Consider the following 15531-nt stretch of genomic DNA (forward strand, 5'->3'; position numbering starts at 1 on the left):
ACAGAATCAACTCATACCAATGGCACACAATGGTAGAAAAATAAATCTATTTTCTCTAAAATGTCATCCTACCAGAAGCAGTTAAGTTAATTATGAACCACATTCTTATAGGCAATGAGACTGACTAATCTGTTTTGTTTCTTCCACTTTAGATTAAGGAGGCTCAAGAAATAGTAATTCAAGCTAAAATAAATTTATGTTCAAGAAACACTGGGGGCTTCTAAGAAATAATGGATTTTAAATAAGAAATTTAACTTCATGAAACTCTTAGAATTGGCTACCGGTCCATGTGAAAATTTTGAGTCACGTCCTCTGATAGGATCTGACTGTAATTGTTGTGGTTTAATGAGCAGAGCTGTGGGTCTGCTATCCCTGCCTAACTAGAAAGCCATTTATAGTAAGTGGCACCCTGGATAAGGCTCTATTTAAATAGTATGTATGTGTACCTGGGAGTTGAGAAGTGTGAGAACAATGGCCACACTTGCAGAGCATTTTTCCCTAGTGATTTGATGCCTTTCCAGTGTGTAGGAGTCCAAACATCGGTAATGGAGCAAGGTCAGGTAGGTTACAGATGTCTTTATAAACAGCAGTGACTTGGGAATTTAAAAAAAAAAAAAAAAAGCTGTTGAACTAGTCAGTTCAATTGATGAAGTCTTTTTATTTTGGACCTCCCCCAAAATTTTTGGCTTAAATTCATCCATTGAAATGCTGTTTTCTTGCCATAGACATACCACACCCGACTTAAAAGTCAGCTAATGACCTTGTCAAGAATATAACAACTACACTATAAAATGTGAAAAAAAGTATATCTATGACGACAAAATTAATGTTTCTATCAGGTTAAAATAGAGCAATACAAAAAGCCTGCGTAAGAAAATTAGAAATGTTTACATTGTTAAGGATCTACTGGCATTACTATTTTCATTATTACTTGTAAAATTACTGCTGTTAACAAATAATCACTTACATATGGCTGGTACTTAAAAGTGTATCAATCACATTTTAAACAATTAATTAAATGTTCACACCAACCTTCTGGAATCCAAGTTATTTTTATGGTACAAGTAAACCTTTACCTTTATCAATGGTTCATTTCACTAATCTCATTAACTATTTCTCAGTTTGTTAACTGTGCTTCAGTTCTTATCTCCATGAGCAGAATACCTCTAACTGGGTCATCGTGAGAGCTAAATAAGCTACAGCTCTGGCAGGCAAAGAGCAACTTCTTAATCAAAGATTATTAAGATGTATTGTTCTTACTATTGTGTTTGAAGATGAGAATCTGGTGCGTACAATTGGAAGGGAATGGTTATTACTATTCTGGGTTTCTATTACTATTCTGGGATTAAAACAATACTTCAATACTTAGTTTAAAAAATTAAAACTAAGAAAATATTTCTAAACAGCATGAATTACACTCCAGCTGCAGAAATTATCTATTCTTTTTTCTAGGAACTTTCTTTAGAAACTTCTCAACAGTGGTAATTGAGAAATTTTATTTTCTTTAATGATTAAGCTGTTAAAGGCTATGGAAAAATACTCAGGTTATGATGTATAATTTATTTTACAGCTGCTTAGACTTTCAAAACTAAATTTTATATGTTTGTATAGTGACATAAAATACCTCTTTTCTGTACATTTATTTAACAGTTCTATTCCCAGCTACAGAATTTACTACATGTAATATCCAAGAATATCAAAATCATACTATAACTATCCTCTAAAAGAGAATAAATAACTTACTAAACTTAAGCTATTTAGTTTTAATTGAGAATATTCCGATTAATTTTTCCTTGTAAACACTTCTCTTTAGAGTATTTGAAGGAGCTTTATAGCCATACTATAAAACTATTTTCATTTATCAAAAAGTATTTATGCTGATTTCCTTTACGTGTGTCTTTGACTTTTCTTTGGGGACTTTCTTTTTTTAATGTTAAAACATGAACCAAGTTTCTCTCTTGCCACAAAACAGAATGTTTAATTAGAACAATTTGTATAAATTAGTAACATTGATCGTAGAAATACGCATAAAAGTTATTTGAGAACATAGAGTAAGTTAGATATTAAGAAATTATTGGGACGTACAGTTAAAAAATGTTGGCCAGAAAGGATTGGTATCACCCACACTAACGGGAAATCAGAAACAAACATACAGTGGTGAGATTATGACCAGCCATATCCCAGAACTCAAACATGAGGATGGCAGAGGTTCCTGAGCCATAGAGAAGTGAAAAGTCTCTAAGCAAATCATAAGAAAATTGGACTTCTATATCCACGATGTCCTTGTCCCCAATATGTGCAGCACCAAGGACCTGGAAAATTTTTCCCTGACTCTTAGTTTCTACACTAAATAAAAGTCAGATTGAGGTGGACAAGCAACTTCCCCACAATTTTGAGTTCCCTGGCAGCAGACCTATCCTTATCTTCACCCAAGGGAAGCACTGGGAGTGCCTACAGAGATAAATATCCTTGAGGATATCCAGAGACAAAAGGGAAAGGAAGACCACCATCCCCAGTCCCGGAAACACTACTCTGTAACTTAGGGAAAGAAGATGCCAAAGCAGCATCACGCTGTAGAAAGTGTGTTCCACAGGTCCCCTGGCCACAAACCCCTAGTCAGCCCTCCCACACTACTGTGATATCCCCTTTGAGACATCTCCAGTTGGGACAGATAACACTCTGATTTTTTGTTTTGTTTTGTTTTGTTTTGCTAGAACTGAGGCATAGTTTGGCCTAAAGCATCATCAAATGCCAGTGAGGAGGTAGTGATATAATAGAAAAAAGTAACCAACAGGTAAATAAAAAAGGATTTCCAAGCAAATATATCAAAAAAAAAAAAAAAAAAAGAAAAGAAAAGAAAAGAAACTCAAAACAAGCCAGATAGAGAAGACTAGAATAAATAACTAATGCAAAGACTTTCAATGCAAAGACTAGATGTAAATTAACAAGAAACAATGCAAACAGAAAACCGTGTTTCTCCTACTTAAACTGACAAAGCTAGAAACAGTAACAGACCCTAACAAGACAGCAATATGTTATTAGCTCCCTGATGAAGAATCCAACATAGCAGTTTTAAGGAAACTCAGTGACCTTGAAGATAACACAGAGAAGCAATTCGGAAACTAATAATCATAAAAATTAATGAAAAGATTGAAATAATTTTAAAAAATTAAACAGGCATCTTGAAATAAATAGATTTGACAAACTGAAAAATGCATTAGAGACAACAGCAGACTGGATCGAGAGGAAATAATTAATGACCTCAAAGACAGGCTATTTGAAAATGTAATCAGAGAAGGAAAAAGAAAAAAGAATGAAAAGATACAAGGATTATCTACAAGATACAAAAAATTACCTCAAAAGATGAAATCTAAAAATTATTGTTGTTTAAAAGTGAGTACAACAAGAGTAAATAAGAAATATAAAGCTTATTGAAACAAACAATAACAGAAAACTATCAAAAACTCGAGAAAGATAAATACGTAGGTACAGGAAAGTCAGAAAACACACAACAGTTTCAACCTCAATAAGACCAACGCAAGACACAATGATCAAACTCTACAAGGCCAATGGCAAAGAGAGGATCCTAAAAGCAGCAGGAGAAAATAAACAAACAACCTGTAAAGGAGCTCTAACTTATTTGGCAAGAGACTTCTAAATAGAAAGTACACAGGTCAGAAGAGAATGGAACAACATTTTTAAGGTACTGAAAGAAAAAAAAATGCCATCCAGGCATGCTGTTTTCAGCAGAGCTATTCTTCAAATACGGAGATATAAACTATTTCCCAGAACAACAACAACAACAACCACCTGAGAGAATTCACTAACACCAGCTCTGTCTTATAAGAAATTCTAAGTGAATTTCTTCAATTTTATGAAAAAGAACCACTAGCATGCAAAAAGAAAGCATATGGTATAAAACCCATCGGTAAAATATACACAGAAAACCCAGAATACTCTAACACTATAATTGTGGCGTGAAATCCATTCATGATCCTCGTATGAAGTTCAAAACACAAATCTATGAAAAAAAAAAAAATACCTAGAACAAACCGAGAAGCAATGCGCAATATGAAAATGTGTAAATTGAGACAACAAAAAGTCAAAACATAGTGGAGGGGATGGAGTTAAAATGTAGAGGTTTTTTTTTTTTCTTTTATTCTACTGTCATTTGTTTCTATTTTCTTTGCAATCTAAGAGAAGTTATAATCCTTTAAAATAACTTGTTATATCTAAATGATTTTTTTTGTAAGACTCATGGTAACCCCAGTGCAAAAATATAATAGATTCACTACAAATAAAAATGTAATGAAATAAAACATACTACCATAAAAATTAGGCAAATGTAAGACTGAAAAATAGGAAGAAAGAGAGAAGCTATGAAACATTCAGATAAGTGGCAACAAAACAGCAGTAGTATGTTTTTCCTCATCAATAATGACACTGAATATAATTGTACTCAATTATTCAATTAAAAGAGATAAAGTAGCTGAATGAATTAAGAAACAAGACCCAACTATATAGTGCCTATGAGAAACTGACATCACCCACAGAGACACCCAGAAAAAGGAAGTGAAGGGACAGAAAAAGATACTCCATGTAAATGGAGACCAGAAAAATCAGAAGTAGCTATACTTATATCAGATAAAAGACTGCAAATAAAATACTGAAAATAGAGACAAAGAATGTCACTACGTAAAGACAAAGCAGTCAATTTATCATGAGAATATAACAATAATAAATATCTATGGACACAATACTGGAGCTCCCAAGTATATAAAACAAACATTAAGAGATTTAAAGGAATAGATAAACTATAATATAATAATAGCAGGGACATTTAAAAAAAAAAAAAAAAAAAACTTCCATAAACCAGGAATGAATAATGAAATAAAAGCACAAATAAAAAGTCTTCCATCAAAGAAAAGCCCAGGACATGATGGCTTCACTGCTAAAATCTGCCAAATATTTTTTAAAAACTATTATCAATTCTATTAAAATTATTGGAAAAAAATTAAAGAACAAGAAATGCTTTCAAATACATTCTATGAGGCTAGCCTGATGTCAAAACCAGACAGTGATGCAACAACAAAAAAAGAAAACTGCAGATTAATATCAATGATAAAAATAGCTGCAGAAATTCTCAACAAAACAATAGCAAATGGAATTCAATAGCACATTAAAAATGTCATTCGCTGTGATCAAGCGGGATTCATCCCAGGAATGTAAGGATTGTTCAACATACGCAAACCAATAAACATGACACATCATGTTAACAGGTTTGAGAACAAAAAATTTATACTTATTTCAACAGAAGCTGTGAAAACATTGGATAAAATTCAACATCCCTTTGTGATTGAAAAATTTTTTTCGACAAGCTGGGCTAATAGAAGGAAATACCTCACAATAATAAAGACCATATATGACAAAGCCATGGCTAATATCACATTGAGCAGGAAAACAACAACAACAACAACAACAACAAACTGAATTCCTTTTCTCCAAGATCTGGAACAAGGCAATGATGTTCACTTTTATCACATTTCTGCAACATACTACTGGAAGTCCTGGCCAGAGCAATTAAGCAAGAGAAAGAAATAAAGGCATCCAAATTTCAAGGAAAGAAGCCAAATTAGCCCTTTTTGCAAATGACATGTATCTTATACTTAGAAAAACTTGAAGACTCCATAAAAAACACACATACAAAATCTGTTTGCACTGATAAACAAATTTCATTAAATTTGCAGAATATGAAAGCAACACACAAAAATCAGTAGCATTTAGATATGTCAACAGTGAACAATTTGTAAAAGGAATCAAGTAAGTAATCTCATGTACGGTAGCCACAAAGAATATAAAATGCCTAGGAATCCATTTAACCAAAGAAATGAAAGATCTACATAAGCAAAACTATAAAACACTGATGAGAGAAATTGAAAAGAATACCAAAAAAGAAGAGATATTACAGGCTTATAAACTGAAATAATTAATATTGTTAAAGTGACAATTCTGCCAAATTAAATTTATAGATTCAATGCAATTTCTAGCAAAATATCAATGACAATTTTTGCAGAAGTGGAAAAATAACTTCTAAAATGTATATGGAACTACAAAAGACTAGATAGCCAAAACAATTCTGAGCGAAGAGAACAAAGCTGAACACATCAAACTAAGTGATTTTAAAATATACTACAAAGCTACAGTAACCAAATTGCATGGTACTGTCATAAAGACAGACACATACGCCAATGGAAATTAATGTAGAACTCAGAAATAAATCCACACATTTATAGTAAACTCACTTTTGGCACAGGTTCCAAGGATATATAATGGGGAAAAGATATCCTCTTCAATAAATGTTCTTGGTAAAACTGGGTAACCAGTTGCAGAAGAATGAAACTAGATCTCTGCCTCTTACCATATACAAAAAAATCAAATGAAATTGAATTAAATAAATAAATATAAGACCTGAAACTATGAAATTACTAGAATACAACATTGGGGAAATAATGTAGGATATTATTCTCGGCAAAGATCTTTTGAGTGTGACTTCAAAACACAAGTAACTAAATTAAAAATAGACAAATTGGGATTACATCGAGATAAAAAACTTCCACACAACAAAGGAAATAATCAACAAAATTAAGAGACAACATGCAAACTGGGAGAAGATATTTATAAACTACCAATCTGGTTTATGTAGGAATAATAACCAGAACATATAGGGAGCTCTAATAACTCAATAGTAAACAACAGTAATAATAGTAATAATCTTGCCTCCAAGTCCTGAGAGAATTGCTATAATTTAGGGCTGTATTAATAGGGAATGTGGAATACCATGAAGCATCCTGACTAATGTTACCTAGTACTATTCTCTTCTCAAAATTATCCTACTTGAGACAGATCTGTCGCTTACAGAGCACAGTAAAGCATGTTCAAAACAATAAGCAGAGCTTCACATGATATGAATGACTATCCAAGCCACCCTACAGTGAGCCATGCTGCATTTCCACTAATTCGTGGACCAAGGCTCATGCTCTGACTGTTTAGTAGATACAGGGGCAAGCCTCAGACTGACTATAAATCAAGCCACTCCATTGGGATGAGGCATTTAAATAAAAAATGGTTCTGCTCCTGATAAGCTTTTTGTTACCCTGTGAATACCTACCAGAAAAAGCCCCTACACTGATGAAAAGGAACAAAACCAAATAACAGAACACTCTTGTCAGTAAAATACAGAAACTGAATTGTTTTCCATCCCAGATCAAGCATATGTGCAACTAATTAATTCTAGATCAGCAAGAGGAACTCTCCTAAGGATTCAGACACTACCTAGACTGGACCTACACACATGATTGCCATTACCATTAGAAAATGCTGAAACAGGATGAAAAATTGTCTTGCCTGTCAGACCTTGACTAATGCTAAAAATACTGCCGAGGATCTGATACTTCCAGCAAAGAGTCCAGGACATTCTTGGACTATAGATCATGTTTGGTCTATTATTTCCCCCAGGTGTTGCTGTTTGCCTGACCCCACCAGATGCAGTTCCATGGGAGATATAAAAAATTGCAAAGCTGAAGCTTCTTTATTGCATCTTGCTTATACTTTGGCTTTAAATACATAAAGGTTTGATTGCAATTTTTGATTTTGTTCATTGTCCTAACTGATCACTTTGACATCTTGTGGTTCCACGGTTCCCCGGAAAGATGATAAGAATAATCATTTCTTTAGTTTCTAATAGTTTTCTAATAATCTTTCTAATAGTTTCATCAGAAAATCTAGTCACTCTTAATATTACTTCTCCTAAAAATAATGCTTTGGGACAGTTTGAATCCACATGGCCTCAAGACAGACTCTTCTGAAACAGCTTACATGTAAGATCAGAAACTATGAAACTGCTAGAAGAAAACATTAGAGAAATGCTGCAAGACATTTGTCTAGCAAAACATTTTTTGAATAAGACCTGAAAAACATAGGAAACAAAAACAGAAATGAAATGAAATTGCATCAAGCTAAAAATCTTCTGCACAGAAAATCAACAAACTAGAAAGACAACCTATAGAATGAGGAAAAAAAAAAATTCAAGCTATTCATCTGACAAGGGATTAATAAGAAATATATAAAGCAATTGAAACAACTCAATAGTAAAAAATAAAAGCACAAAAATCTAATTAAAATATGGGCAAATAATCTGAAAAGACATTTCTCAAAAGCAGATATACGAAAGGCTACCAGGTATATGAAAGCATCAATGTCACTAAACATTAGAGAAATGCAAATCATAACCACAATAAGATATGAACTTACCTCAGTTAAAATTGCCTTTATCAAAAAGAATGGAAATAACAAGTGAGAATTTGGAGAAAGGAAAACCTTTGCACTATGGTGGGTTATGTAAATTAGTATAACCACTATGGACAATTTTATGGAGTTCCTCGTAAACCTAAAAATAGAACTACCATATGATTCGCAATCCAACTGCCTGGTATACACCTAAAATAAATGAAATCAGTATATTGAATACATACCTGAACTTCTATGTTTATTGCAGTACTATTTAGATTAGCCAAAATATGGAGTTAACCTTAGAGTTCATCAATGGATGAATGGATAATGAAAATGGAATATACAATGGAATATTAGTCAGCCTTAAAGAAACAATGAAACCCTGTTATTTGCAGAAACATGTAGAAACTGGATTTCATTAAGCCTGAAAAGCCAAGTGCAGACATGTTCTCACTCTTATGAGGAAGCTAAAAATGTAGATCTCTTGAAGATAAACAGTAGAATGATGGTTGCCAGAGGCCAGGAAAGGTAGGGGAAAGAAGAGAAGACAGGTTGATTAATGGTTACAAACATACAGTTTCACAGATGAAATAAAACCTAGTGCTTGATGAACCTAGTGCTTGTAGTTAACAATAATATATTGTAAGTTTCAAGATAGTCAGAAGATAATAATTTAAATGTTTCTAATTTAAGAAAAGGCAAGGATTTAAGGTGTACTATGATGGAGAATGTAAATTACAAATTATGTTGATTTGATCTTTATAATTATATAATGTTGTTATATGAAATTATATCAATTTGATCTCTACAAATTATATAGATGTGTCAAATTATCACATGTAGCCACCAAATTGTGCATCTATTATGCATCAATAAAAATTAAAATAAAATTAATGACTATGGTACAAATTGCAGGCATACCTTGTTTTATTATGCTTCACTTTATTGGGCTTCACTTATATAGGCACTTCTTACAAATACACTTGGTTATTCTAACAATATTTCAATTTTTTTTTGCTATTATAATACCTATTATGGTGATCTTTAATTAGTGATCTCTGTTACTATTGTAATTGTTTTAAGGCACCATGGACCATGACCTTATAAGGTCGTGAAGTTAATTGGTAAAGTAAATTGTGTGTGTTCCACCAACACACACTCCACCAACCAGTCATTTCCCCAATTCTCTTCCTCTCCTTGGCCCTTCCTATTCTCTGAGACACAGCAATATTAAAATTAGATCAGTTTAGAATGCTACGATGGCCCCTACTTGTTCAAGTGAAAGAAAGAATTGCATGTCTTTCACCTTATACCAAAAGCTAGAAATAATTAAGCTTAGTGAGGAAGGTGTATCTAAAGCCAAAATAGGCTGAAAGCTAGGCCTCTTGCACCAAACATTTAGCCAAGTTGTGAATGTAGAATAAAAAGTTATTGAAGGGAATTAAAAGTATTACTTCAGTGAACACACAAATAATCAGAAACTGCCTACTGCTAATACCTTGAAAGTTCTAGTGGTTCAAATAGAAGATCAAATCATACTCAGCATTACCTTAAGCCAAAGCCTATTCCAGAGCAAGGCCATAATTCTCTTTGTTTCTGTGAAGGCTGAGAGAGGTGAATAAGCTGCAAAAGGAAAATTTGAATGTGGCAGAAGTTGGTTCATGAGGTTTAAGGAAAGAAGCTATCTCTATAACATAAAAGTGCAAGGTGAAGTAGCAAGTTCTGATATAGAAGCTACAGTAAGTTATCCAAGAACTCTAGCTAATGGATGGAGGTTGCTACATTGAACAATAGATTTTTAATGAGACAAAACAGCTTTCTATTGGAAGAAGAGGCCATCTGGTACGTGCATTTTGAGAGAGGCAAAGTCCCTGTCTGGCTTCAAAGCTTCAAAGGACAAGGTGACTCTCTTGTTAGGGGCTAAATGCAGCTGGTGACATTAAATTGAAGCCAGTACTCATCTGCCGCTCCAAAAAAGCCCAAAGCCCTTATGAATTATGCTAAATGTGCTCTGTTTGTGCCCTATACATGGAAAAGCAAAGCCTGAATGACAGCACCTCTTTTCTAGCATGATTTACTGAATACTTTAGGCCCACTGTGGAGACCTACTGCTCAAAAATATATATTATTTTCAAAATATTACTGTTTATTAACAATGCAACCCAAGAACTGTGATAGAAATGTTCAAGGATACGATACCTGCTAACCCCACATCCATTCTGCAGCCCACATATCAAGGAGTCATTTTGACTTACAATTATTATAATACATTCCATAAGGCTACAGCTACTCTAGATAGTGATTCCTCTGATGAATTTGGGCAAGTCTATTGAAAACCTTGAGGAAAAAAAATCATCATTCTAGATGCCATTAAGAACATCACTGATTCATGGGAGCAAGTAAAAATGCTAATATTAACAAGAGTTAAAAGAAAATTGATTTCATACCTCATGGATGAATTTGAGGGATTCAAGACTTCAGTGGAGGAAGTCACCACAGATGTGGTGGAAATAGCAAGAGAATTAAAATTAGAAGATGAGCTTGAAGATGTAAGCGATGGAATATCATGACTAAACTTAAATAGATAAGGATGTGCACAAAATGTGGTTTCTTGATATAAAATCTTCCGCTGGTGAAGATGCTGTGAATATTGTTGAAATGAGAACAAATGGTTTAGAATATTACATAAACTTAGTTGACAAAGCAGCAGCAAAATTTGGGATGATTGACTCCAATTTTGAAATAAGTTCTACTGTGGGTAAAATGCTATCAGACAGCATCACAGAGAATTCTTTTTGTGAAATGAAGAGTCAGTGCAGCAAACTTCATTATTGTCTCATCTTAAGAAATTGCCACAGCCACCCTAACCTTCAGCAACCACCACCAAGATCAGTCTACATCCAACTACATTGAGGCGAGACCCACCACTAGCAAGATACTTATAATTTGCTGTAGGGGAAGATGATTACTAATATTTTTTAGCAATACACAGTTTTTAATTATGGCATGTACATTTTTTTTCAGGCATAATGCTATTGAATTCTTAATAAACTGGAGGATAGTGTAAACATAATTTTTATGTAAACTGGAAATATAAAAAAATCATATGATTCACTTTATTGTGATATTTGCGTTATTGTCGTGGTCTTGAACCATGCCTACCATATCTCTGAGGTGTGCACATACACTGAAAAAGATTATCCCAGCGGCTCAAGCCCCATTTTTTTATTTTTATTTTTGAGACAGGGTCTCTTTTACTAACGCTGGAGTGTAGTTGTGTGATCGTGGCTCACTGCATCCTCAACCTCTTGGGCTCAGGCTATCCTCCTACCTCAGTCTCCCAAGTAGCTAGGACTACAGGAGTGCATCAGCACTAATAGCTAATCATTTTTAGTTTTGTAGAGATGGGGTCTCGCTGTGTTACTCAAACTGGCCTCAAACTCCTGAGCTTAAGTAATCTTCTGATTTAGCCTTCCAAAATACTGGGATTACAGGTGTGAGCCACAGTACCTCGCCTTGAACCCATTCTTTAAGCATACAGCCCCATTGCAATGGTACATACAAACCCTATATTGAGTTGTTTTTTTCTGCAACTCATTATTTTCTCTACAGTTACCCTAAACTCTTCGTTCTCTTGAACCTGCATCCACTTCATCTCTCAGATAGTAAATCCACATTAAAGCAGGATTCTCTTTCCAAATATTTGTGATCTCTCTTCTGTCTCTATGTACCCGGAGAGAGAATGAAGAGTATAGGTTAAGAGTTTCATTTCTGGCATCAGAAAGGCATGCGTTTAAATCTTAACAAATTGCAAACAGAAATCATGATGAAGATGATCATGTTGATGACGATGATGATGTCAAAAAAAAGTAGAAGAAAAACTCACTAAGGGGAAAGCAAAATATTGAAAGGCAACAATACATGAAATACCAGGAAGTGATTGAAGTCAACACATTTTAAAAGTCTTAAAATATATTGTGAAGGAAGGTAGAAACACAGACAAATTTTAGATATTCAATATTAACATTAAAATTTAAGACTAACACTAATATAAAAATATAATCTATAACTTTCAAAGCGTTAATGACATAATAAAAATAACATCTATGTGGCCAGATGCGATGGTTCATGCCTGTAATCCCAGCACTTTGGGAGGTCGAGGAGAGCAGATCACCGGAGGTCAAGAGTTCGAGACTAGCCTGGGAGGCATGGTGAAACCTCATCTCTACTAAAAATACAAAAGAAATTAGCTGGGCATGGTGGTGCATGCCAGTAGTCCAAGCTAGTCAGGGAGGCTGAAGCAGAAGAATCACTTGAACCCAGCAGACGAAGGTTGCAGTGAACAAAGATCGCGCCACTGCACACCAGCCTGGGTAACAGAGAGACATCATCTCAAAATAAATAAATAAATAAAATAACATATATAATATATTATAAGGAATTGGCTCCCATTAATATGAAATCTGACATAGCCCAAGGTCTGTTATTGGCAAGATGCAGACCGAGGAAATATATTTCCAGGGCTGAGAACCATGAGAGCCAATGATATAAATTTCAGTCTGAGTCTACGAGTGTAGTTAGTTAAGTCTAACAGGAATAATGTTATATCTCTAACACAGTCAAGCAGAGAGAGAAAATTCTCCCGACTTAGCCTATTTGCTGTATTCATGCCTTCAGAGAACTTCAATTAAATGAAGTATTCCACATTGGGGAAGGCAATCTGCTTTATTTAGATTATTAATTAGAATGTTAATCTCATCCAGAAAAACCTTCAAAGATTCACCTAGAATAATATTCTCAAAATATCTGGGCAACCCATGGTCCAGTCAAATTGACACAAGAATGTAATTGTTACACAAAGTAATTATGCTGTATCTTGATTTAGATGATAATCACACAACTGTATTCAAACGTTAAAAGTTAGGAGGCCAGGCGTGGTGGCTCACGCCTGTAATCCCAGCACTTTGGGAGGCTGAGGTGGGCAGATCATGAGGTCAGGAGTTTAAGACAAGTCTGTCCAACGTGGTGAAACCCCGTCTCTACTAAAAATACAAAAATTAGCCCGGTGTGGTGGCTGTCGCCTATAATCCCAGCTACTCAGGAAGCTGAGGCAGGACAATGGCTTGAACCCAGGAGGCAGCGGAGGTTTCAGTGAGCTAAGACCGTGCCATTGCACTCCAGCCTGGGGGACAGAGCAATATTTTGTCTCAAAAAATAAAATAAAATAAAATAAAATAAAGCAGCAGACTGTACATTTAATATTGGTGCACTTTATGTATGTTATGCCTCATTTTTTTGTTTTAAATGAAGTAGAAAATGAGAACAGAAATGGTACCAAATATCCAAAGAATCTTGGATTAACTTTTGTGTTTCATTATAACTGTACTTATTTTCACCAATATATTACTTTATGGATATATATTCATTCCAGACCATCCAGAAGTCAGTCTGGTCAGTCATGCATCTCTTATGTGTACTTGACTTTGCTTTTGGGCTTCTTCTCTTGATAATAGACACTTTTTTTACACTACTGGGTAAATTCTTCTTTTTAGATTATGATTTTGGATAGTACCTATTTTTCAGTTATTATCTAAAATATTGTTTCCCTTTTCATGTTTTCAATTAATATTATAGAGATGTTCAGAGCTGAAACAATTTTACACATCTTCTTAAATGAGATCTCATTCTCTTACATTCGAATCTATAAAATAAAATGTTGGCTTATATTTTTCCATGAGTTTTAGACATTAGATTCCAGGAAAACTGAAAACTGGAAGACAAAATATATCAGGTGCTTGCACTACATGAGAATGTTAACAGAATATTCATTTTTTCAAAATGCTATTTAGTTTGTCTAAGAATACAATGTGTGTCCTTTGTTTCTGAGCCTATATTCTGTTAGGAGTATATTAAGTTTTCCAGACTATTCAGTTTTAATGATAAAGGAAACAAAATAAACAACATTATCTTCTGCTGTCCATTAAGTGTTCTTATCCAGAAGTTTGAACATCACTATATTATCCTTCTGAAGAAAAAAGATTGTCCTGGCAAAAGTTTGCAAAGTATCCGAAATAAAGAAAGAGGACTTTGGAAAATCATAACAGAACAAAGAATAAAGATTGCAACTTCGGAGCCCTAAAGACATACTGCACAAACAAAATCTAATTGTCTGCTAACTATTCTGTTAAACTGAAGTTTAATCTTTTTCTTTCCAATTATCTGATCAAAAGGTGTTTAATTTTTTAACCTCATTTTGCTTAATAACAAAGTGAGTAATTATAGGACTATGGTGAGGGGTGAGGGTTCAATGCAAGAACTGGAAAGCACTCAGTGCACTAACTCTTGCAAAAAAAAATGGCTTAATAAATAGTAAATAAGCACAACATCACACACAGTATCAATAACAATAAACAGGACAGAGGATATACAGAAAGGCAGGAAACTTATGATTTTGTCTCCCCTGCATTGTTTGCTGAATTACTATTTTATTCAGAACTCAATTATCAATCTTCATCTTTTGTAAAGTTCTCATTAAGTGCACTGGACGGAGATAATCTTTGTAAGAACGCATCTCTTCTATATACTTCTTATGAATTTTGCATATTCCTTGATGTTTAAGCATTTTCCATATTGTCCTATAATTATTTGTACATATCTTTGTTTTTACCAATAGATGCTAAATTCCGGGAGAATTGAAAACTTTTCAAAATTATGTTTGATCTCTAACACTTTAGCACATAATGTAATACATATAATGGCCAGAAGGGTAGGGATTTTTATTTAATCTTTTTATAACTTTATTTGAATTAAACAGATAATATTCTTAAGGAAGATAATTACCAAGAAAATGCCATTGGATTGGACTAGTATATGACTTTGTACCTGCAATATATTAAGAGTCAAATTGGAGTTCCACTCAATTCTACCTGATGTAGAACATCAACAATAACAACAACAAACTTAGAACAATTATGGAGTCACTGGTTAAAAAGATAAGGATAATCTTAAGTTCACTTAATAAATGTGATGTATTTCTCATATACTGTGGTCCATTTGTGCATCACACACCCCACGTCAACTGACCCACCTGTGTAAGTGTTGGCACTATACAACCATGCCTTGACCAATTCCTCAATAACCTTTACCAAGGACACATATTTTTAAAGTCAGGGGCTGCCATCATTTCAGACACTTTCCTTATCTCTACGTCTCAGAATCTTTTTCTTTTATGAACTGTGTTCT

This window comes from Macaca fascicularis, chromosome 14 (genome assembly GCF_037993035.2).
Source record: "Macaca fascicularis isolate 582-1 chromosome 14, T2T-MFA8v1.1".
Lineage (NCBI taxonomy): Eukaryota > Metazoa > Chordata > Mammalia > Primates > Cercopithecidae > Macaca > Macaca fascicularis.